General features: G+C 39.6%; 1 long non-coding RNA gene across 6 annotated transcripts in view; it reads left to right on the forward strand.

Annotated features, from left to right (window-relative positions):
* LOC101712638 (uncharacterized) overlaps positions 1 to 26,557 on the forward strand; it is a 313,187-nt gene that overhangs the window by 160,491 nt on the left and 126,139 nt on the right. For 2 of the 6 annotated variants that reach the window (XR_015450049.1, XR_015450051.1), the window contains one exon: positions 19,039 to 19,182. The exons of the other annotated variants lie outside the window; for them this stretch is intronic. This is a non-coding gene — a long non-coding RNA (uncharacterized LOC101712638). The remainder of the gene's footprint in view (positions 1 to 19,038; positions 19,183 to 26,557) is intronic. 6 annotated transcript variants of the gene reach the window in all.

Here is a 26,557-nt window from a genome sequence, read left to right on the forward strand (position 1 = left end):
TGAGGTTGGGAAATCACAAAGAAGCTTTGCTCTCATAAAACCTTTCCTACTCCTTTTGCTGAGGTCTGATATTCCTTCTAGTTAAATCTTGGAAGTGGCCTATCCATCCATCAGCAGAGGAATGGCTAAAGAAATTGTGATATTTACACACAATGGAGAACTACTCTGCCAAAAAGAAGGATAAACTTGAGTTCTTTGTGGGCAAATGGATGCACCCTGATACCATAATGTTAAGTGAAATAAACCAGACATACATATTAAACATCACACAGGTTCTCTTATATGAGAAACCCAAAATAGAAATAAAGAGCAAAATAAAAGATAGGTAATACCAAGTAGAGAGATAGATCTTTCTCAAATGGGAAAGGGATCAAGAGATAAAGGGAGAATGAGGGAGGGAAGTGGACGGGAATGAAAAGAAATCAAGATGTGTTGTGTACCAAGATGTGTACCAAGTCTCCACAAGGAATGTAAACATTATGTGCTGCAAACATCTACCAATAAAAAGTAAAAATTTCAAAAAACAGAAGATTTATTAAAGGTATAATAAATGTTATCTTTAGCAAAAAACCCCCAGACAAACAAAAAAACCTGAAGCCTTTTATCCCATAATTAAAGCTAACAGACTTCAAGGTGTGACATAATGTGAAATTAAATAGGTAAGAGTAATGTTTTCATCAAGAGATACCAGCTAGTGTCACGTTGTACCTTGAGGGTTAATCGAGCATGGAGACTCTTAAACTTCAAGGGGGCAGAGCTGGAAGAAGAGGATGGTGGAAAGCTTTGAGGGTTATGTTGAGAAATGTAGTCCCAGGTAAGAAAAGAGGAAGATTCTTGAGCAGGATAGTAACTTGAGGAAATCATTGGAATCAGTGGGTGAGGTTGTTTCAAGAGCATAGTCAATGAACAAGACTGGTTGACAAAACAACCGACCGCTTCACAGAGGTTGCTATAATCTAGACATGAGGAGGCTAGGAATATTGGAGCAAGGTTGTGTTTCTAGAAGTGGAAAAAGAAGGATGAGTTTAGAAGAGATCGTGGGAAAAGAATCTAAACCTAAAAAGTGGTTGTAAAACTTTAAGAGTTCATGAAGAAAGCTTGAACCCATAGTAGTTGGGAGAGGGAATCACTTTGATCATTTAATTCTCTCTTCCTTCCTTTAAAAATCCTTCAATAGTTCCTCAGTTCCCTCAAGATAAGTCCCAAGTTCCGCAGGAATGTTAGGAGGTTTTTCCTAATCCGTTTCCTGCATACCTCACCTTCCTGCTCATCTCACACTCAAAGCTCCAGCTGCTCTGAATGATTTCTTCACTTCCGGTTGTTTCTCTCTGGAGTATTTCTTGTTTTTGCACCTACTCTGCACTTCTTTTCCTTTAGCTGGGATGATTCCTTTGAATACCTGAGATCTCAACTTAGTCTTCACTCTACAGAAGTGACAAACTTCTCTCCTGACAATCTTCCCTCCCCTCTATCAGGAGCAACTGCTTTTCCCACTGTATCATTCTCTCTAGCATACTAGCATCCCACTGTAGCTCAAACTAGTACACTGAATGGCTCTCCAGATTTTGATGGTCACAAAAATCACCTTCAGTGCTTGTTAAATGCAGACAAGACATCCAGGCTCTGGACCAAAAACCTCTAATTTAGGAGAACTTGGTTAAATTCTCTTAGGAACACTGATGTATTGTAACTGATTGTTTATTAGTCTCCCCCAAATAAACTGGATTTTGGAGGGCAGAGGCCATTGAAATCCCAATGGCCTATGGTATAAGGAGTCATTAGGTAATTGTCCAATAAGAGAATAAATGATGTGAGAACAGGAAGAATAAAAAAATTGACTGAAATCTGCATGATTAGGAAACAAGGAGGTAATGGAAAAATGGGGAGTGCTGTCTGCTTGTGGGAGAAAACAATGAACTCCTACACTCGAATTTTGGGCAACAGATAGGGCAGTGCCCAGGTTTCCTTGCCTCCTGTCTGGCACTGACTTGTGATGTGGAAAATGGCCTGGCCCTGCTTTCATTACCTACATAGTTCCAACGACTCAGAAGTGTGTTTTCCCCAAAGGTAGCATATAATTTGGGGAATTGCAATCATTTTTTCCATGTTCTTTTGAAGGCTGTAACATAATTTTAGATGCAATAGTAATTCTAGGTCCTTGCTTACCCTTTGACCTTTGAAGTTTGATTCAAAACATCACACATCTCCCAGTCCAGATGTTGGCAAGTTAATGATATATTGCTGTATGGAAGAGCTCAGCCTCATTTGCACAAGGAGCTGGAAATCTTTGGTAATGTTATGGCACCTCGATTATTTTTGAAGGATACAGATGAAATAGAATTGTGTTACTGTACAGGCAAAAGATGAAGGATCAGGAAAAATAATGAAGCCTTCCTAATGCATTTGGAACTGAACATTGTCATGTAATCAATGTAAGAACTCTTTAAAACCCATGTCTCCCTCTTCTAGACCAAGGATAAAAAGGATAATTTCCAACCACGTGAATCCACAAGCTGTTTTTAGAACTTGAACTCCTTTTACTCATCTCCAGTCCTCATCTCTGGTTTCTAAATGATAGCATTCACACAGAACTAATCAGCAAATCTACTCCACCAACAGCTCTTGAAAATGTCTTAGTATTTCCCCTGGTAAAAGCAACCTTAAGAAGAATAATGTCTTTATAAAGCAAGTAGTCAACAATCCAGCAAATGTGATTCAGTCCCTCTCACAGTATACTGGAGTCATAGTGATTTGTGTTATATTTCTTAATCTTCTCTACTGGGTAGTAGCAGCTTAAGGACATGGGACAGATACGTTCCTTAGCACTTAAGAGAAATGTTTTGCATTGGTTGAGTTCTTATCAATGGCTATGGAATGGATACAGTAAATCTTCCCGGTTCTGGTTGGCTCATCAGCTGATTAGCATGCAGTACAGGGCATGGACAACTCAGGAAATCACCTTCTAACACCTCCCTGGTTAATCATGTGCTGGAGAATCTTGGGCACCTTCTCTTGGTAGGCATGTCTCCAGGAAGCCCAGTGCTGGGCCGGCTTGGAAGCATTCTCATCTTCTCTGTGTGGGTGGATACGCTCAAACTTCAAGAAGTTGTGAGACTACTCCTGAGGTTCTAGGACACATTAGTGGCAGAGCGGAGGCACAGAAACCTTCCTGGCCAAATAGATGACTTCTTGGAAGCAACTGCAAACAGCTGACTTTTTTTGATGCAAGGAAGTGAAACTTGACCTTCATCTTCTTTTTCCACTTTTCGGAGCTGGAAGATGTTTTTCTTCTATCTTTTTTTCCTTTCACTGGCTTCCTGTAAGCAATTGCTTATGAACCTTCTGTTCCTTTTAATAATAGTCTTCCACTGAGAGTTCTCATCCCAGGGAGTTCAAAAACACATACTGTACTCTATTTAGATTCCTGCTATCTCCCCCAACTCCTCCCCTGGTGCACAAGGCTCAGCGTATCACTGCAGACTCCTAGCCAGAGTCAGTGGTGTCTCATCTGGGTTTTTGAAAATGTCATCTTTTCTTTCCCTAATAACTTAAAGCTTTCTTCTTTCTCCTGTGATCCTTTATAATCTCATACTCATAGAACTTGTTTCTGTTGTGTGGGGTTGTTGATCCCAAAATAGAAAAGCATGTTGATCTTAAAATATATTTCTTTGAGGTGTTTGTCCTTATTCTCTTGACCAGGAACAATTATGAGAAAGTTCTTCCCCCATCCTGAGTATGTGTCTATGCTTAAAATAAGATCATAATATCTCCATATCCCAATTCTTCTATATGGCAACACAATTACAAGACTCAGGCACATTGGTAGATTTGCCTCCCTAAACTGAATGCCCATGTAATATTTTCTTGCACTCTCCTATTCCAAAGAGAGAGCCAAGCAGCAGCCAGCACCTGCAGTCGCTGGCAAGGTGTGACTGGCAGCTGATCCAGCCAGATGCCAAGTTCTAGCCTGCTCCAATAATAGTGTCTGGGCAGCAGGCTGGCTTCCTGATGACTTAAAAATCTTCCAGTGCCATGTGGTGCGCTCCTGGAAACCTGGGGAAAGCTTGGGTCTAGGGAATGGTGTGGATCCCCCGACCCTTCCCTAGAATCCAGTAACAACATAGTAGGAATCTCTTCCAGGGTTTAAAAGTCTTTCTGCAGGCTCTCTGCTTCTCTTAGGGCTGGATGTTTACCCAAATCACGTTGATTCTTCTCCTGTTGCCTTGTCATCCTCTAATGCCAGTGTCTTCCAAATCAGAGCCAATGCTCCCATGTGTCTGCTTCTTGATAGGAGCAGTTAGTTAGTCCACTAGCCAACTGTCTTTGGAAAGGCAGACGGATCCTACTTCTATTGTAGAGGCCCTTGTGAAGGCCAAATCAACATGAGCAGTCTACATTTTCCACTTCAACTGCAGTGATTTCTCATGCTGTTTAATAAGTAGAAGGTAAATGTGGGTGTCTCATAAACTCTGTCATGGTTCTAGTCTATGTTTGGAGGGCTGGGAAGATACTAAGGGGAAGTCGACTCAGTTACTAGAAAGGTAAAAAGGCCTGGAATCAGGTGACCCACATCTGAATCCTATTTCTGTACTTTCCATGTGGCCCTAGACAAGCGTCTGAACCTTTTTGAGTCCTGGTTCCCTGATGTATAAAATGATAATGATACAGATAATCATAACTTTTGAGGGTACTATATTTGAAAAGTAAAGGTGAAAACAGCATGAAATATACTTAGCCCAGTGCCTAACCTAAAATTAATACTATTAAATGCTTTAAGAAATTTTGTTTTCTATTCCCTTTGTGAGACATCAGCACCAACATGCGGATACATTCTCCAGTGTAACTGACAGTAGGACCTTAAGTAATTTGGTTTGAGGCTGAATTCCCTTAATACACAGTCCCATCTTACTGGTGTGTCACTTAAAATTTTCAGCTCGGCCTTGATGACAGGTTCATGTAACGCTCTGTGAGGGCCCCAGCAATTGTGGTTGGATGAGAAGACGATATGGGATGATGATATAACTCTCCCTCCTCCCCCTCACTCAACACTGTGGTGCAGCAGGAAGAGGCCCCTCCAAAAAGCACTTGCAGAATAGCAAGAGCACGTGTGTTGGTTTGTTTTAGAACACACAGTTCTTGGATCCTGCTCCTGGTGGGCTCGGCTAGGCCTGTTGGCCGGAGAGTCCCTCTATAGAAGACAGTTAGAATTCAGCACTATGCAAGTAAGTGTGATACACGGCCTCTGGAGCTTTTATAGAAACGTTTCTGTTTGTGAAGTCCTTTAAAGTTCATATTTCCCGTGCATCTGGAAATTCCAGTTACTGTCGCTCTTTGACTATAATTTCCATTCCTTTAGTGGTAACTGGTCTGGGACTGTACTTGATTAAGGGCTCATATTTTTTTTCCAAATTCCTCCTTCACCAGTTTTCATTTACTTAACAAACTGAGGAGCTTCCTGGATTTTTCATTGAAATCTGAGAAGACAAATTTAGGTATCTGTCCATTCTCCATGGCAGTGTGGGGTGAGCTGACCAATATTTCCTTCCTTCCACCAGCTTTGTCAGTGATACTTTAAGGGCAACAGATGCCTACTTCAGAGATTTTCAAGCTCCAACATGCACACAGATCTCCTGAGGTTTTTACTAAAATGCTGATTCTGAGTCCGGAGGTCTGGGGTTGGCCTGAGATTTTCCCAGTGATTCATTCCTATGGTGCTAGAGTATAAATCAAGAGGTCAAGTAAAGCTCCATTCCAAGTTTTATACATGAATGCTGTACAGATTCAGTTCCCTACTTAATTGAACCTTTCAATAAATTAAGCTATCTTTTTTTCTCCCTGAGTTCTTAGGTGGAATTTTTTGATCATTTTATCTTTCAACAGCACCAAAACATTGTTCAGGAAATGAGCAAAATATATTCCCTCTTGTTGCAAACACTCCTATCCCTTCATTCGGGCCATGTTCTGCACCAGGTCTGGAAGTTGTCTTTCGTTAGTGTCTTTACGAGGTGTAATTAAAAATACAGTGACTGCTGCTACTGAATGCCATCCAGTGGAAAGACAGGATTGTAAAAACATCACAGTGCATCCTCATCCACCTTATTCACTGAATCCAGCACCATGTGACTTCTGATTTTTCCCTAAAGTCAGAAAGACCATGAAACGTTTTTGAATCAATTCAGAACATCAAGGCAGCCATGACAGCACAACTGAAGTCATAAAAGAGGATTTCCAGAGCTGCTTCAGAGAGTGTTCAAATGATGAGACAACTGTGTTTGATACAAGAGGGTGCATTTTGAGGGGGATTAATGGCAATGTGTCTTACTGTGCTAAATCTTGAAAAAAAAGCAAGGGAAAAAAAAGCATTCACTGTACTTTTCGATTCCCTACAATTCCATTTTCCCTGGAGCTCAGGTCCAAACTTATCCTCCTCCTGCACCTTGTAAAAATTTGTCTGTAAATCCTCAATTTTCAAAGTATGTCGTACATTTTATTATTTGTCTCTATGGCTACCCCTTCTCATCTGGTCTAAGTCACCATCATTTCTCTTCTGGATTATGGTAGTTGCCTCTGCCACCCTATCAACCTACCATTACCCCTCTGACTTCTCCTACCATCCCGACCCTTGCTTCCTTCTCTCCTGTCAGGTTGGTTCTTTACTCCTCTGGGAACACCCCAAGCTTCTCCTCCCTAAATTTCATGCTAGCTGCTGCTCTCTGTGGCTGCAGGGCTCTCTCCTGAGATATTTGTATGCCACCTTTTCTCACTGCCTTTAGATCTTAGTCACTTCCTTGGGACTCCAGCAGAGAGATCAATCCTGACTAGCTCGTGGAGAATAGAGGAGTTTTGCAGCCTGATTTTTTTTCTTTCTTTTCTTTCTCAACTGAGAGGTTTTACATTTTTGTTTATTGCTTGGATCTCAATATCAGAATGAAAGACCCTTTTATGCCAACATTTAGTGACATTTAGTGAGCACTCGGTAAATATTTGTTGAATGAAATAGTGAAAAAGAACTACATTTTCCAGAAATAATTAATTTTCTAAGCCTCAGTGCCATACTTATAACCAGAAGTTTATTGAAGGAAGACACCCTATTTGATTTTCTTCCTCATAAGAGAATGAAAACTCTGTTTTCATAGGATTATTCAAAGGCTTAAATGAGATGACATTCATAAATATCTCACTATAGGAATTTAACCATATAAAAATACGGTATATTAATGTAGAGATTCCTCATCCTGACTAATTTTACTCATTTTTTTCTTCATTATACTTATTCCCTACTTCAAAGATTCTTTAAAATCAGTGAAAACCACTAATCAAATCTTTGGCAACTGAGCTCCTCCCAGCCTCAAGTTCTTGGTCTCTACAGTAACTAAGATCTGAGATTTATCTTAAAAAAAAAAACAAAACTCAAAGGAAGAGGAAGAGAGTAACCATAAATTCATAGTTTGGAGAGTTTAAAAATGTGTCTACAATATATTCAGAATCCAACTATTTCTCACCTCCAGCTGTCTCTTTCCTCTGTATTATTGTAGCTAGTTTCTTTCCCTGTGACCACTAAATTCTATTCTCCATCAACCAGGGTGATCCTTTTAAAAAAGTAGTTACTATCATGTCATTCCTGACTCCCTATCTCACTTGGAGTAAATGCCAGAGTTCCGAAGAAGGCCCACACACCCTGAAAAATCTCATCTCTCTTACACCTCCTCGCTCATTTCCTACTGCTACTATTTTTCTCCTACCCTCATCTACTCCAGCTCGGGAGGCTCCTTGGTGTTCTTGGAGCATGTGACCACGCGTGGTCCAGTCCCAGGACTCTTTGCTGCTTCCTAAAATATTTGTATAGTTCACACTCTCACCTACTTTAAGTCTTTGCTGAAAAGTTCATCGTTACAAAGACTTTTCCTTAGATCTCTTTTTAAAAACATCAGCCCTAAAAAAAAAAAAAAAAAGAAAATCAGCCCTTTCAGCCATAGGAAAACAAGTGACTATATTATCATTATTTTTCTATAACCCCATACTGTCATTGGACAAATCATGTATTTTAATGATTTGTTTGTCTATCCCTTCAGACCAGCCATGTAAGCTCTATGAGAATGGAAATTTTTGCTATTTTTGTTCTCTGCTGTATCTTTCGTGTCTAAGTATGTGATAGTAGGCAATCCATGTTTATTAAGTAAATTAATAGATGAATGAATGAATGAATGATGGAAGTGTGTCCAGATGGAAGTGTGAACTGGATGGAAGGTTAGGCAGATATAGAATTTAAATTCTGCGACTGTGTGCTCAGGCTTGGCTGGCTCAGAGGTGGTGGTTTGGCCCCTGACACCTGGCCAGCTGACAGATGACGCCACAACAAAGCAATATGCTAGATGAGTCAGATTTCGGAATTCTGGAAAACCTCCACATGTCAGGGTGACCTTAGAAGTGGCACTCACACCCCCCTGTTGCACATTTCTCCAAAATGGTTAACTGGAGGTCACAGGCCTGCTCTGGTATGCTCCCTGGCTCTCCAGGAGAGACACAAAGAATGGGCGGGGCTGGTGGGTGGTGTTTTCCAAAACACTTCACTGGGACGACTGAGTTTTCTCTGTTTCTGGTCTCTCTGGATCATACTTTTGGTGGCTTGAAGGACAGACTTGCCTGTGTATGTTTAATATATTCCTGCAAAGGTTCTCTAGATGTTGGAGAGTAAAGACAAGCATTAATTATGGAATATAGGACTTGGAGGATATTTGACTGCAGTCAGTTGTGGTCTCTAGCCTTGCTGTCTTCTTTGTGTGCAGGAGCCCTGCCTTTCTGGTCCCTCTGTCTTGCAGTGGTGCCCTTCTCATGCCATTATTCCTACCCCCAAAGGACACAACATTTGGCTCAGATCAGCATCGTGGACTGGGAGAATGTGTTAGAAAACATCTCTCTTCTCCAAGGAGGCTTGGGAAGCGAAGAAGATGAGTCAGATTGCAAGGAAAACACAGAAAGAGAGATGAAGCAAGAGTCATTTTCTAATTTAACTTAACTTTCTCTTACCCAGAAAGGAAGCCTTCCATGGTTTTTGAGCAGGAGTTGAAACTGAATCTCCTCCAAGATGTTAGCCCCCAAGGGGAGCCTCTCCCTCCATGGGGCCAACCCCAGCTGGAAACCCCCTTCTTGGATGGGCTCTGGGAATGCCACCCCTCCCATGGGTCCTCCAACCCAAAGCATGATAGTACCCTCCTGCTGTTGCTCATCTTGGGGATGAGTATTCCGGGTTTGGATTCTCAGCTTTCAATCATTGGTGTCACCAGTTCTTTCCACCAAATTCTCTTTTGTTTGAAAAGAACAAAATGGCTTTTCTTTGGTTTTCTTGACTATACCCTCATCAGTGTACCCAGCTAAAACAATTTTTTAAGTTCTATAAAGATAAGACTGCTTGTCATGTTGTTCTAAGGATGTTTTTCAGTGCATAAAGCTGAAAATGATAACTTTAGTCTCTCTCTCTCTCTCTCTCTCTCTCTCTCTCTCTATATATATATATATACACACACACACACATACAGTCATATCTTTGTTTAGTATTTTTATACCACTTTGTGGATTTCCTGAACATGGATATTGGCACACTGATTTTTCAGTTGTATATTGAAAACTTCTAGTGAATGTTAAATAGTTTTTTATTTGGTCCTTTTGTGTTGTCAAATGTCTACCTCCAGCTAAAGGTATAGTTTTTGGAATTCACATAACTTCTCTGCACCTCAGTTTCTTTATAAAAGAAGAAACTAATATTTGGTAGGTTATTTTAAAACTTTTATCTCCATATTCTTTTTAATTTCTCAATAAAAATCAGACCTGACCCTCAACATACAAAGTGCCACACTCTAAGCTCATCTTCCTGACCTTCAGATATTCTCTCCTGGTCTTCTAGCACTGCCCAACCCTGGTGAACAAATGGGACACAGTGCTTGGATTCTGCTCTGATGGCTTTTGATTTTATGCTTCTTGAAGGAATCTGGTGATTCTGATTGTTCTGGAAGAAGTGTATTTCTGTTTTAAAACTAGCAAAAAAAATTTTAGCCTGATTTTTAGTTTTTTCTTCTTTTTTATTTTATTAGTATGTGTTTGTAATTCATGCATCTTACAATCATCTTGGGAAGTGGCTACTTGTAGGTATTACAGCTTGGTACACCCACCTTGTTCCCCAATCACCTTTTTCATACCTGTTGATACTATTTGTCTTAGTGCATGTTATGGATTATATAGTTTGCATTGATTGGGGTTATTAGGTTCCTGTACATGCCATTAGTTTTCTTAATTAACTATACTGTTGTCTTAGTCCTTTTGTGCTGCCATAACAAAAATACTATTTTCTTAGTTCATTTGTACTACTATGACAAATACCTCAGACCGAGGAATTTATAAATAGTATAAATTTGTTTCTCATTGCTCGGGAGGCCAGCAAGTCCAAGGTCAAGATGTTAGGAGAACTGGCATCTGTGAGAGTTTGATCTCTGCTTCAAAGATGGTGCCTACTTGTTATGTTCTCACTTGGTGGAAGAATAGAGGGCAAAAGGGATGTGTAGTTTTCCTCAAACCCTTTTATAGAGCCACTAATTTCATTCATGAGACTGGGACCCTAAAACTCTACTTCTTAATACTATTACATTGGAGATTAAGTTTCAACTTAAATTTTGGAGGCAAATAACATTCAAATCATAGCAATAGTGAAGGAGAAAAACCTCTGTTTCCTTAGAATGGTGATTAATAAGGAAATGACCTTTGGAACTGAAGACCTAGTGGAAAGGAGATTTTGAACCAACAGTTGTAATACATGACAATAAGGATGTTAAGTTGCTTTCAGAGCACAGAAGAAAGAACTGCAAACCTAAGGGTGATGATAATGGTGCAAGAAGGGTCAGTTCACAGAATTGCAAGCTGTGCCTTGAAGGAAGGGTAGAAGCTCATCCCTCGAGGTTGGGAGGGGAATCCAAGCCCAAGAATCAAGACACATTTGAGGGGTCACGTCAGTGAGTGTTGGCGTAGTACCAAAGAGAAGCTGGAAAGATAGGAGAGGAAAGGTTTGTGTGCTGGGCTGAGGAATTCGGATTATATTGCTCAGGAACTGGTGCTACAGGAGAGTTTGAAGTAATGAATTATCATAATCAGATTTGCATTTTAGGAAGACCTTTTAGATCTGCAATTAGAAGGAGGTGAGACTGGAAGGAGGAAAATCAGTGGAAAAGTGCAGTAGTTGAGGCAAGAAATGATAAGTGGTTCACTAAGGCAGTGTCAGTGGAGGAGGGCTGGTGGGAGCAGGTTAGGAAAGTGTTCATGAGGCCAGAAAGACAGGATTGGTGATCACTGGGAAGGGGAAGTAGTGACAAAGGGAACTGCTGAGAACGACTTCCAGAAAACAGAGCTATGGAGGACGATTCCCAGGGTTCCTCTGTGGAAGGTGGTTAAGAATGGGGATACTCTCCCCTGAGATGGGAAACACAGGAGGATGTGATATTGCGAAAAAAGGTGAGATTTGATTTGGACTTGTTACATGAGAACTGTCTGAGGGTTGCCAAGTGGAGATGTTCCATAGTCAGTCCACAGCCTGAAAATCACATCCACCTCAAGAAAGACTTCTTGGCTTGAGATTGATTTGGAAACCATAAATATATACCAAGAGGCCATAAATTCTGAAACCATAGATACTATTTTGTCATGCATTATACTATAGTGTCGATGAATCATTTCTTATGTATTCACCTATGTTTCCAGACTTTATGACCATCCTTCAGAAATTGGCTGCAGTCAGATAGAGTACAGGTCAGCCAGATAGAATGTGTAAAGTAATAAGGAAAAGGGATTGGATATGGAGCCTTGGGAACTACAATATTTATGGGGCAAAAGAGACTGAGAAATAATACTGGGAGTGGGGTGAGATTTAAAACAAGGCTCAAGATGAGAGCAGTACTTCCACCGAGATGGAAGGGAAAGTGGTAATGATGAATAAGGATGTGGGGACATCAGCCTGACTTGCCATCAGAACTCCTTCACATTTTTCCCCCAGTGGCCAAAAGTACTGCTTTCTCAAGAACAGGGGTTCTTAACCTTTATAGGGTAGTAAGCTTCCACACAGGAATAGCAGCAACAGAATGCAGCATAAGGGGACCAAGGACTGAACGATCTCAGATTAAAACTTCTGTTACTTTGCAACAAGGTAACAAGGTTCTTTCTGTAACTACTTCCAAACACTCACAGGAAGGCCTTAAATTTCCCTGGACTTTTGGAATCTAAAACAATGTTTTATTTTCTTCTGAGAAAGTGGAAAAAAGAAGAGTCAATGTAGTACAGCAGCACGATGTCATTCAATTCACCAAAGCCCAGTGCAGTTTTTCGCATTACGGGGATTTTTTTTTTCTTTCCTTTTTTTTCTGTTTCTCTTTTCTCAACAGATTTCCTTTTTTTTTTCTTAACTGAACTTGGCTTTAACTTAATTTGCATAGTGGTTGTTGACTGTTATTACCATAAATTGCTTCAGCCTATAGGACTCAACCACAGCACTTTCAGAGAATTTGAAGGATCATATTCCTTCCACAGAACATTTTGAAACACATTTTTCCCTAATCCACAGGACCCAGTTTCCTTATATTCTTTTATAATTTCATTTGATAAAGGCCACATCTTTTAAATATTACTTAATTTTGGCTTTCTTGATGCTACACTTTCCTTTTTATTTTCCCTTTTCCTTTCGTTAAACTACCTCTAGATTTCTTTGGTTGACTTGTTTTCCTAACTAAGAGCATCTTTGAAGGCTCTGCCCTTAGGTCCCTGCTCTTGTTTATTTTTTTTCCCCACGTCTTTTCATCCAATTTATCCTAACAAATATTTGTTCATTGTGGACTATTTTTGGTATATTTATTCATTCTCATAACTTTCAAGAATCTTCTCTCCCTGAGGATTTATGTTTCCAAATAATCCCCCCAGCTCTGACATGGCACAATCACACAATTCCTTCGGCTGACAACCACATCGCTTTGAGATCTATAGCTCTTCTTCCCTTTCTGACCATGGATCTTACAATTTGATTCTCCGTGCTAATCAGGGATCTCATCAGTTGTCAGTTTCTTGGTTTAGAGGTTTGAGACTTAGTCTATTTTCAGTAATAACGATAATAATCACCCCCCCCCCATCTGCAATCAAAACTCTACTGAAAACTCCACAACCTTGCCAGGCTCGCAAATAAAAATATTGTTTTCAAATACTGATTTACCTTTATTCTTCCTCATGACTGTAGCAATCCCTTGTCTTTTCCTGACATTGCTCTGTCTTCTGTTCTTTTCTTCTGTCCTGTGTTTTTCTCTTATTTGCTTTCTCTTTCTTAATTGTAATTTAATTTCTTCTGTGTTATTATCTGTGTGATTGCATCTCAAATTGCTCAGCCTATAGGCTTTTGTATAACCATATTATATGGATGAACTGTCCCTAGTTGATATGAATCTTCCTAATTTTTTGCACATATCCTATATGTTTATTATTTAGTGCCTTGCATTGAAATTGTCTAGTTAATTTTTTAAAGTCCTAGTTTTTTTCAGTACCCTCTAGTTAAGCCTGGAAAAATTTTTTTTTTTGGTACTGGGGATCAAACTCAGGTCCTTGTGCTTGCCCAGCAGGCGGTGAAACCACTGAGCTAAATCCTAGCCTGAAAAATTTTTGACAACAAAATTAAAATGTTTATGATATTTAGCTGCAGGCTTGCTTGTCACATACTAGATTTTACAAGTTTTATGTCACAACCTATTTTTTCTTCTCTTTGGTGGTGTAAGTCTTTTGATTGGAGTATGTCGAAGTTGAGATCAGAATCACACCTTGAACTTTCAAGAACAACCTGAGATATTCAGACAGAGGGCACACACATGGCCAAGATCCCATCGAGCACACTAAGTGCTTGGTAGTTTGAAGCTGAGCAGCCTTGGAAAAGGTGATAAATGGTTTACAGTAGGGTCTGGTTCCTTCAGCTTGTTTGGCTTTTGGGTTTTTCACTAAAATTTTTTCCATGAGAGTATTTATCATAATAGACATATGTTTTTAATGTATCAATCAGGAGGCTGTGTGGTCTTGTTTGTTCTTGATTAAACAGCCTATGTCAAATAAGAATTATTTCAAAGTTGCAGTAATAATTGGAGCAATAAGATGGTAAGTGGTAATTAAAGGATGCGGCTTTCTTTCAGAACCAAAAATAAATCTGGTGACCACACGTATTCTCCACCTCTTCTTTAATGTGTGTGATGAAAGCTGTCATAGTAAGAAACTATGGAGATTGGAGATACAATAACTACATGCTAATGTGTCAGATTTGAGCCTAGAATCCCACCTTGACTGCACTCAGGAATCCACATCTCACAACATTGTATATTTCTGGTGGAACCCACATTTCATATGCTCTCATCCATGGTGGCACCGGGACACAATGGTACTGGTAATGATCATGTCATCCTTCCGTCTTCACACACATGGGAAGTATCTTTGCTCACTGTTCCCATTTTGAGCTCTTGGACTACAAAACATAAATTATTCAGGTTATTGCTCTTGAGTTACATCCATTTAAAAACTTTCTATTTCAGCTGGTGTAACTTTCAAAGCTCAGACCAGTTGAGATGGAGAACTTGTCCTGAGAACACACTTTTTACTGTACACCATAATGTCTCTTTACTTTTTCATTTTCCTTTTGGTGTGTGTGTGTGTGTGTGTGTGTGTGTGTGTGTGTGTGTACAAAAATCTTGTCAGGCATATTGGCAGGCAAGAGAAAAAAACCAAAAACCAAAAAACAAACCCAAAGCTTTTGGTCAGTACTGAGTGACTTGATCCTGTGTTTTTCAGTCTTTGGAGGATGGTTAATTGTTCATTGTAATATATTAAACATCTGCTCTTATGTCCTAGTTCATGCTTTACTGGCCAATTCCCATTGGTTTCAATAGTTTTTGTGCTTTTTCATGTGACTGTCTACATGGATTAGTAGCGATGAATACAGAGATGGGGTGATAATGACAAGCTTCTATTTGGAATTTGATTAAATTCTATTACACTCAACAAATGTATCTGAACATCAAGGAAAATAGAAAAAACGAATGTGATAGAGTGTTCATCACCTTACTCATGGAGAAAATAAACATTATAAACAAGGCATGAAAGCACAAAAGCATATTCTATGTGCTGTAGAGGAAATAAGTGCTATGAGAACAAGAGGAGTGTGTTATAAGTGTTCTTTGTAATAGCCTTGCAGGGAGAGTTGTCAGGATACTGCCACTGCCAACAAGAGAAAAGAATTAGGGAAATCCTTAGTTGTCTCTGCAGAATAGAATGTGCTCCTCTGGCCAGTTGCCTATGAGGCTAGATCACGTTCCTTCTTGTTAATAATTCTGCTAACTTTCTAGAGCATATTTTTAACTACAGCAAATCTACTTTATTTAATGAATCTCATTTATGAATTAATTAAGGCTAGCAGATACTTCCATTTGGATAGTGCAAGGTTAATTATCTGGCTCATAAGAGAATAAACTAGGATATTCTTTTTTTGCATATATACTCAACATTTGCACTGTGTTTTATTCTAAAGAGCTGAAATATCTGTATCTGTTGTCCCCTTATAGCAGAGAAATGTCTTTTTTGGACAGTTTAGGCTCATGTTTTAGAAAGCTCGATTTCAAAATAACAGACACATGTTTGAGAAATTGTTAATTGAAATCAGGAATCAATGCACTGAGGTCAAGATGCAAAATTAGAAGCAAAGGGCAGGCTTGAGCAGAGAGACCAGGGGCAAAGGAACTGCAGCTGTCAATTCTGTGTCTTTCATTCATACTGGGATCACATTTCTACTAGTTTCCCTAAGTTCCCTGCTGTAGGTCCCACTGCAAAGGTTACATTGCAGTACACCTGTCCTCAAGTACTTTCAACTTGGTGTGCCTCTTGGCCATGTTTTCTGGACTTTCCTAATTCTACATGGCAGCATCTTCTGCTATAGCTAGGTATGAACAGTTCTTATGACAGATGTTCCCATGACAACATTCAGGTTTGAAAGGTTGTTGAATGGTATAAGCAATTCAAAACATTTAAAATTGAACTTGATAGGGAGTAGAATGATATATAAAAGTAAATCTAGCAGTCCTTTAAAACCAAGTCAACAAAAATGAGATGTCAATTCACTGTCACCTCCTATACACACACACTCTCTGCAGGCCCAGCCCTCAAGGTGAAGGTGTAACTAACCACTTAGACTGCCTCAGTCTTAGGATACCAGGAAGTGACCTCTCCAAGCAAACCTGCCACAGCTTGAGGCACGTGGCTTATGAGTGACATTACTGACCTTACCTTGCAACAGACCTGCCCCACCCCAAACTTCTTCAACCCGTGTGTGTAGTCCTACATATTTATTTAGCTCCCCCAATATCTCTTTTGTTTATTTTTCTAGGATGTTCTTGGTGGTAATTGAAAATTGCATTCTTACATCGAGTGTTTCAAAAGTTATCTTCATTGTTCTATTTTGAATAAAGAACATGTTGATTATTCTCTTAAATGTCTGAAGACAAAAGACACTGGAGCGTTAGAATGGAAGAGCTCAGATTCTAAGGCAAAGCAGATTTTGGTGTGAATTTGGGCTTTGTCTAGGGTGAAGAGCCTTGGACAAATCATTTTAATTTTCTGATATCAGTTTTCCCATCTGTTAGATGGAAATAATGCTATTTTGCAAGGATAAAGGAAATTAAAATATATTATTGTCTGGAAAATAGTCCAGCAAAACTGTAGCTAGTATGATAATAGCATCAACAACAAAAATAACAATAGCTAACACTTAAGAAGTTCTCCCTATATTCTAGGTACTCTTCTATGAGTTTTCCATATGTTATCTCATGCAATTCTTTCAACAATATTATGAGATATCTATTGATTGCATTTTATAGATAAGATGCAAAGAATCTAAAGTAACTTGTCCCACACTTCTTTGCCACAAGTGATGTATAGTATCAAAAACTCTGTACTACATAGATTCCAAAAGTTTGTATTTGAAGCAGTGTAATTAGACATTTAGGAAGTGGTGTTATTAACAACTCTTTGAAACTATAAGATTCTCAGTTGGTTCTCATTGTTCAACCTGACAATTTTCAATGCCTGCTCTTTTAACTGTTGTGGACATGTTTCAAATTCAATTAGTCTATTGCTTTAGCAAGTGGCCTTTTTCTAGGAAGTACACTATTTATTTGTCTTTGTAAAACATAACAATATCTGAAGCTAATTGTTACTAAATAATTTGCTGAACTTTTAAGAGATGTAAATAAAGTGAGTATTGATATTTATATTACAGTTGAGAATGAGTTAGATTATTGTGCTCGTTGCTATACACAAATGACACTGAAAGCTAGTGCTCTTACCAATTTTTGTGTCACTTAAAAATAATTTTAGAAATGATGTCATAAGCCATCAAGTAGATGAACTTTTTCTGTATATATTTTGTTTTCTGTTTAGACAGCAGAATTAAAAACATATTTACAAAATGGGACCATTTTATACTTGGTAGGGAGCTGCGTTAGTTAGGTAATGATCACAGTTTCTTTCTATTCTTTAGAATCAACTGATGGCCTGGGACATTTAAAATTTCTTACCATAAAATTTAGGTGGGTTAATATAACATTCATGGTTATACTAGTCACTAAGCAAATAAATATTATAGCTAATGTTATAAAAAAAAATGAAAGTCCAAAGGAGGACTTTTGTCTAAAAGTATACTGAAAAGTTAGATACATATAGTAACTCCATAAAATTCATTAGTGGATTAATGATTTTTTAATGATTAATCATATATACATTTTAAACACATAAACAGTTTAAAAAGTCTCACTAGAAGTAAAGAAAATTAAAGGCTTTATCAATGTTTCTTAAACATTCTGGTTAATATAATCAATGGTAACTATAAAATGTTGTAATATAGTGTTAGTAAATTGATAACAAAATAATTTGCATTATCACTAATAGTGATAGCCACATGTGATCCTTCATTTTGTTGTTTGATAGGGCAGAAGTTCAATAATTTTATGGGTGTTGTTTCATTTGTAATGATTATCATGATGATTGTTTTGGTTTTAAAGTTTCTGGAATGGATTACCTGGAAATCTAGGCTTAGAGATCTGACTCGACCTTTGTTTTCTTTTGGTGCTTCCCTGAGGCTTGAACTGAGGGCCCTGTGCGTGCTAGGAAAGTGTGTGACCGCTAAGCTTTGTTCCTAGTCCTTCAACTGATTTCTCAATTTCAAATTTTTTGCAAATGGAGAAGGTGTCAACTCCTTCTAGAAGGATCCATCCAACCAAAGTTTTACTTAATTTCCAATAAGTGAGGAAAGGCTCAGACTAGGATCTTTATTTCTCTACCTAGGACATTCTCAGTTCCACAAAAGTGTGGGCCAATCCAATCTAAATGCTCTTCCTGCTCTTAAATTCTAGGCAAAAAAGAAACTCATGCATAATATTACTATCTGAGTGGAAATACATTTATAATAGGCAAATGGGATATACCCATGTCCAAACAATATCTCTATTGTCTTTTTTTTTTTTTCAGTACCGGGGATAGAACTCGGATCCCTGCGCTTGCGCAGCAGGCAGCGAAACCACTGAGCTAAATCCCTGGCCCTATTGTCTTGTAATTGTCTTATTTTTTAAAAAGTAGATTTAGTGACACATAATTATGTATAGTGAAATCCATCCTTCTTAGGTGTACAGTCCTGTGAGTTTTGGCCTGTGAATATTGTCACATATCACCACCATAGTGAAGACAGCAGAGCATTTTCACCACCCTGTGAAGTCCTTTCTGGCCCTTAGAGTTAACCTCCTCCTTCTCCCCCATCTGAAAATCACTAGTTTCATCTCTCTTCTATAGATTTTTCTTTTCCAAAGTAAATCTTATATTAATAGAATCATATACTAAGAGAGGCTTTTTTATTTTCATCATTTAATGTGAAGATTTGCTGTTGATTCTGCCTGCATTGTTTTTTGTTCTCTTCTTGGTTGTTTTGGCATTGAGTACCAGGAGAGATTAAGGAAGAGAAATGATGAATACAAAGATGAAAACAAAAAGGATTGTTTACATGGGAGTTGAGATGAGTGATATCAATATGAGAAGTGAATTTGGATGGAGCAAACTGATTTTATCTGCTTCCACTTATGAAAAGAGGTAGGTGCCCAAGTTTTGAATTGTCCATTCAAAAGACTAGCTTTTTCTCTGTCAAGATTACAGTAAAGAAGTGTGGTAATATATTTCCTTTTCCTATTTATATAAAAAGAGAATTCTTCAATGTTTAATGACTTCAAAATACTTGGTCCATTCAATACCTTGGACCTCTTTTATTTTTTCTATGATGAAAGACTCTTATCTTACCTTTTTGGATCTTGCCAAATAGGAGATACAACAGAAACACTATTATTAGCTCTGTGACCTTGAATATATCCCTTACTCTTTTTGAGCCTTGATTTACTTACTTGGAAAATGTGGATGAATAGTATCTTTCTTAAGATATTTATTTAAACTGTTAATGAGATTATGCAAATAAAACTCTGTGTCTGAACATGAAAGGGTGATCAGAAAATACAGTGAATGTTTAATTTAAAATTTTTAGTATGGTAAAAAGCACGTTGTTGTTAATTCCCCTCAGAATATTCCCCCTCACTTCAGACGCTCTTATCCCATTGTTCTTGCCATTTTCCAAAGCAGTTCTGGAAGTCCTCTTTTGTGTCTTTACAAGATGTGATAAGAAATATAGTGAATGCTGCTGCCATGTGTCATCCAATGGAAAGGCAGCTCATAAAAACATTGCGATGTGTCCTTGTCCAGCTTATTCCCCGGACCTGGCACTGTGCGATTGTGCAATTTCTATCTCTTCCCCAGAGTCAAAATGACTCTGAAAGCTAAACGTTTTGATTTGATTCAGAACATCGAGGCAGCCACAGCAGTGCAACTAAAGACCCTCATGAAAGAGGACTTCCAGGGCTGCTTCAAACAGTGGCGAGAATGATGGGATAAATGCACATGAAATGGGGGGGGGGGTTGAGATGAATGGCAATGTGTTTTCTACTTTAGTAATTTTTTCAAAAAATTAATTGTTCACCATATTTTTGGATCATGCTTCCTAGAAAGTATAGAGAAAATGCTAGTATCCTTCATTTTCTTCTTCTTTTATATGTTATGTAGAATTAAAAAAGAATATTTTAAGGTAATGTGTGACTTTCATCCATATATCCTAACAGTCATAACTTGACAAAGAACTTATTCATTATTTAAGAAGCAATAGGGCCAGGGATGTAGCTCAGTGGCGCCGCACGTGCCTGGCAAGGACAAGGTCCTGTGTTCAATTGCCGGTACTGAAAAAAAAAAAAAAAAGAAGCAATATTTTTGGGTATGGAAAATGAAAACATGTTGTACTTATCTTTTATTAATTTGTTACTCCACTTTAACAGGAGAGGGAAATCACCCCCCTGTGGAAACAGAGAATGGTTATAAATCAGCATAAAAACAAGGATGTGATCATTCAGTGTAGAACAGAGAACATAAAGCTGAGGGGGCGGGGCTAAGAACAGGAATCATTGGATGTCACATTTGAGTCTTTGAGGAGAGACTTGGCCCAGACTGTCAGGCAGGCAGGCCGAGGAGCAGGACAGCAGGAATAAAGACAGGAGGGAGTTAAGGACTGTGGAAGACGATGAGGGACTCACAACTCCCCTGGAAACAAGGGGTATGGAATGGAGAGTAATAGGGAAGAAATCAAAGACCTAAGTGGGAAGATGAGCAAGGAAAGAGGTGAGGCAGGTAGACAATGAAATCAATTGATGTCTGACTGTAATTCTGTAACTGATGTCAAGTGCAAGCTACTTTAAATCCTGGAAGGATGCCATGAGGAGAATGGTGTGTGATGGAGACCGTGCTTCCAGCACCGAGCACAGTGGTGCAAGCTGTGGACACTGCTGGGGACACAGGAGAAGGTGCAGCACATATGTTGCCACCCTCTGCCCTCTGCTGCAAACATCAACAATCAGTCAGGGTCCCCATCTCCATGTAGCTTCAGAGTGTTTGTCAAGAGAACACTGGTAAGCTTACTGTTCATTCATCAGAATTGGCAAAAGGGATGAAAACCTACTGCTGCCTCAGGCTCCCGAGCTAAAACCCATAATATGGTTGCCAATGAGACATCACCTGTGAGTATGACTTGAGTATGACTTGATCTCCACTGGGACCTTTGCAGAGTCTGGCATGGAAATGTTTTTCTGGAGCATTAAATTTGAAGCATGGGATAATGTTGCCTCCCCTCAACAGTTCCCCAGCTTTGCAAAGTTAGAAGATAGCTTTCCCAACTCCTGTAATTTTTGTTTCCTGTTATTTTATGATTTTTTCCCCTCACAACCATTAAATATTCATTTGTTAAAGGCTTAACACATTCCATGATTCTACAGAATTTATATTTGCACCAAAAATATTTTTTCAGAGATAACCAAAATGAAATTAAAGTGAGAACCCCTATTTAGTAATACAGCAGCCCAGCTGCTTGGGGATCAGGATGATTTATACCAGCCTGTGTGTGTGTGTGTGCATGTGTGCATGTGTGTGTGTGAGTGCACACTCCCCCACACATTCACACACATGCATTCACATCTTGCATAAACCTGTGGACTCTGCCCTAGTATTTCTTTTACACTGGAGAATTCTTGATAAAATAATCCTCTAAATACCTCTACATGTGGTTTAAATCATCAAAGAGAAAAAACATTTGTAAAAGCACACAGAGCACCCCAAAACACGTACATCTTACTAGTTAACTCCCTTTGTAGTAAATGTAAACCATAAAAGACAGTCATTTTGCATCAGATCCTAACATGTGTGTATTTTAACTCTCCTGCTAGCATGAATTATGGTAGGTGCTCCAAGCAAGGGCACCATGGGAAATGGATTACACGTACACCGTATGCTTATAATTAGACTATTTCTCCACAGAAGGTCAAAACTATTTTGAATGCCTGTGTTGCTATGGAATTTGTTTGTCCTCATAGTTGATGAACAGGGATAACTGGGGTCAATCATTTCAGATGCTTACTCGATGACATTTCAGTGGCTTAGCATTGCACAAGATAATAAGAATTAAATGATAATTAAATCCAAAGTTTGGTAGCTTTTGATCAACAAAGGTGCTGAGATTTTTTTTTTAACATCTTCGTACTATAAACATGAAAACAACCCAATTTTAGACTTGGAGGTTGGGTCAGAGATGCTCTAACCTCCTCATTTTACAGATGTGCACACCAAACAGCAGAGAGGGTGTAGGGTTTGCTGAAGGCCAAGCAGTCAGCACAGTGTTGTTATCAGAATCCATGGATTTTGACTTATAATTCAATGTCCTTCACCATAGAATGGAATGGAAAAATGTGTCCTTGGCTGGGGATGGAGCCAGGGATGTTGGAGAAACCAGGTGATTTGTAGTGAAATATTTGGGCTGGATGATTTTGAGATTGTTTCTTGTTTTTAATTTTTTTTTTTTTTTAGTCCTTTTGCCTCTTTGAAGCCTTTGGAGCCGTTGACTTTGTAGCCATTCTGGGTTTTTGGACAGAGAAATCGCTGGACCAGATTGTGCCTCTTTTTAGTCAGCCTTACGCTGCTTGCCCTGGGTGATGGAGCCTCAGCTGGTGGCCAGCCTGGCACTGGATTGAATCAAGACTGGCAGGAATTTTTCTTTCAAGACGTCTACTGTGATGTGGGTTGCTTGAAGATGCTGGGTCCTGTGCATTCCAGAGTGCTGCCTGTTGACCACTACATAGCTCCGGAGAGGACTCGCCTCACGGTCTCTACCAGCTATGCTAAAGATAGATGACCAATGGAGTTGGCAGCCTCAGAGACATCCTCCCATTTCCCCTTTCTTTTCATGAGCTACATTAACTATATCTGCTACAAAAACCTGGGATCTGACCCTGGACTAATTTTCTTCTAGAGAGGGGAGTGTTTCCTAGGTCTCCAGTCCCCAGGGCCCCAACCCTCGAACTGGTGCTCACGTAGGGGCATCTGAGGAATCTAGAGCTATTAACTGGGGGAGGACATCTCAGATGTTTATTACCAAAATAAAAAGCTGACTAATGTGCTCAGTGAGATACAAAAGTTTTGAGAGCAGAGTAGCTAGGATTAGGGGATTGGAAATGGAACATTTCCAGCTGGCACCTGAGACAGGGACCAAAGACTTCAGCAAAAACTGCCAGGTGGCTAAAGAGCCAGGTGGGACAGCTCAGCTTCAGATGCAGACAAGCCACCCCACCCCGTGGAGAAGCTCCACATCGCTGAGGTCCTTGCTCCCAGGGCCTAGGGGCTTATGCAACGCCTCCTGCACACTGCCACTTTGAGAAGAGAAGGAGGAAGGAAGACATCCCGAGAATGAACAATCAGTCTTACCCCAAAGTTTGGCTTTGAGTTGACTGGCTATGTAGCCTTCTCAGGATCGGATGAACAAAATGGGGACAATTTAGCTTTAATTGGCAAGTAGAGTTTTTTTTCTTTTGCCATCGTCGGCATATGGACCAGAGGGCAAGATGAGAGCCACTGTAGGTAAGAAAGATGATGCCTTTTAAAAAGCACATGTACACGCTAGCTTCAGCAGCACATATACTAAAAAGAATATGTAAGCATGGAGTGAACTTAAGCTATCCATCACTGGCCCCAAATGATTTGTGTTTTTGAACCCAAAGCCTTTGCACTGAGCTATATCCCCAGCCATCTTTTATTTTTGTCAATTTTAAAACAGGGTCTCACTAAGTCACTATGTTGCCCAAGCTGGGTTCTAACTAATGATCTTCCTGCCTCAGCCTTCCAAAGTGCTAAAATTACAGGTGTTTACCACCATGGCCTTCTCCAAATGATGTTTTAAGAAAAGATTTGATGTATAGAAAATAGGATCAACAACAGACTTGTGGATTATATAGAGAGATAGACAGTTCCACGAAGACTGGAAGCTGAAATATCAGTTAATCTCTAAAAGGGGCAGGGGCTCTTTTGGTCCTTGGGTGATTGAGTGTCTGTCACTGCCCTCTGCTCCAGCGCCCTTGCCTGAGGACACTCTGTCTGGCCTTTCCTGGGGCACACCCCACAGATTTGTGTCCCTAGAGCAGAGAGCCTCGTGCATGGCCTCCACCTTCAGCCTGTGCCTCACATCTGCCAAGACTCAGGGGCACAGAGAAATTGCCCTCAACTGGGAACACATCCACTCCCTTTGGTTCTTAACTTAGGATAATGACAAATAATTATCTTAACACCCAAACCACAATTCCTCTTGGTTGCTTTGTGGAGGAAAACACTGTATACATTCTTGGGGGGTGGGGTAGGATACTGAGAAGTGTTGCCCACACAAGTCCTAGCTGCCAGCTCTGTACTTGAACTGAATGCGGCTATGTGTAGAGTGGATGAGGCGAGGGGAGCAGCTCAGGACTATAAAGAACAACAATGTGCTCTTCTTGGTTGCAATCTGCTCACACCTGGAGTCTTTTATGTTTCTGGTTTTGCTTCTTTGTTTGGCGTGGAAATCATGAAAAATGGCTGATTTCTCAGTCTGGATTGGAAGATGATAAGATGATCCAGAACCACAAAGAATCCTGCAGTTGGTTATGAGAGCAGAAGGAACCCAGAGATTGACAGAAATCTTGGGGAGAGCATTGGACTTTCTTTATATGGTGGTTTCAAGATAATGTTATCTAGATTCTACTCCCACATCTGGATTGCATTAAGGACAAGTCACGGCCAAACGTAATATCTTTCCCTCCTTGTCTTCCCATCTCAGGGAGTTCTTGTTTCTGAGGCATGTTAAGTTTTCATTCCTTAGGTGGAGTTGCTTTCTCCTCTCTTCAGAAAACATGGAGGGATGGAAGAGGCCCATATTAGTGCTCCATTTGGGTTTCTCATTTCCAGGGTGGGGCCATTGGCAGGTTCAAAGAATGTTCCGTGAGAAACAGACAATTCTCAACACAGATCCATATCAAAATCACATTTTATTTAATTGGCAGTGAAGATATTATGTGTGCAAATATTGAAAGAATTCTCTAGTTGAAGGGTCTGAGAAGTGTGATTTTCAATCTGGCTGTCCTTTCCTCATTAAATGAGTGCATCTGCTCCATACCTGCCTCAGTTGCTGGGCATCCAGATGGCTGCAGATTTTCCCAGCAACAAAACTCAGGTGTTTCTGTGCCTCTGAAGCCAATGTCTTGCATTCCACAAAGCCTTCATGGTATCACACTGCATCAGTGGTGGTTAATGCCTCTGTGCTATAGTACTTCTTAATTAAAATGAAACAAAGCAAATTTTAGATCCCTTGAGAATAGAAGGGATTTTTAAAAACTGGACTCATGTAGCTGAATAGTCCCGGGATTGAGGCCTACCTCAGGCATGGCTGGATCAAAGAGCTTAATTACAGAGTCAAGGCCAATCTTGCTGTCTATCTCTTGCTCATCAGTCTTAAGGTGACGAACAAAGAGCTATTAGAAGGGATACTCTTGCTGTATCTTTACTGAGACTCTAGGGTGAGGAAAAAAATCTTTTTGGGTGAATCTGGCAGAAAAATCTGCCAGAATATATGGAATATGCTAGAATATGATTGGCTTGGTTTGTGATTATTTCCCATGCCCAAACCAATCATTGCATCTGGCTCATGGAGTAGTTCGATTGGTCAGGCCTGGATCAGGTTCCCAGTCCAGTCCTATGGCCAGTGAGCATGGGCCAGTGTGGATTGGTTCTCCATAATGAAGATGAATTACGATAGCTAAGGAGGAAGGGGATGATGGATAGGCATAACTAGCAGATTTCCACTAACCACAGAGGTGGTATCACTCAGTTATTGTCCTTTGACAGGCTGGGATGTGGGACCCAGGAGGGAGAGTGTTCACAAGGGTGCACCATTGGAAATAAAATAACATAGCCCCCAACTATAGGAATTTTAGGGGACAGATACATAACCACATAAAGAGGCCAGTGTTAAAAATGCACATTTAAGACACAAAGGTAGAATTCATATTGCTAAATAAATGCTAGCAGTAGAGGGAAAGAATTTGAATTAGTCTTTTATATACATATTCAAAATACTCATTCTTATTTACTTAGGTATTCACCTTCTCTTTTCTCTATTATCTACCTACAATTTATCTAGTGTATATTAATAGGTAAAACACAGACACACACATGCGTGTACACACACACACACACACACGCACTCACTCATCCCTCTGCTTGGTGGAGTTACCAGGAGTCTGCTCACAGATCTGGGAATCAGTTGGCCCAGCTGGTTTAGAGTCTAATACACATTTAACCCTCTCCTAAAATGCACTGGATACTTATGCTAGTACATAGGCATGCTAATGGAAAGTCAGCTTCCCAGAGGTTGTACAGTTGGAGCAAAAAATCAAAAGAGAAGATGAGATACACAGCGATCTTTATTAGTCAAATGCAAGCCTTTGTGTGTTATGATTTCATAAATGAATTTCTCAAATCAGATAGAGAAAATCTGTCATTTAAATAACCAAAGCACAAAGCACATACA

This window comes from Heterocephalus glaber, unplaced genomic scaffold (assembly GCF_053883595.1).
Source record: "Heterocephalus glaber isolate CG9 unplaced genomic scaffold, H.glaber_assembly_v1.0 deba00000901, whole genome shotgun sequence".
Lineage (NCBI taxonomy): Eukaryota > Metazoa > Chordata > Mammalia > Rodentia > Bathyergidae > Heterocephalus > Heterocephalus glaber.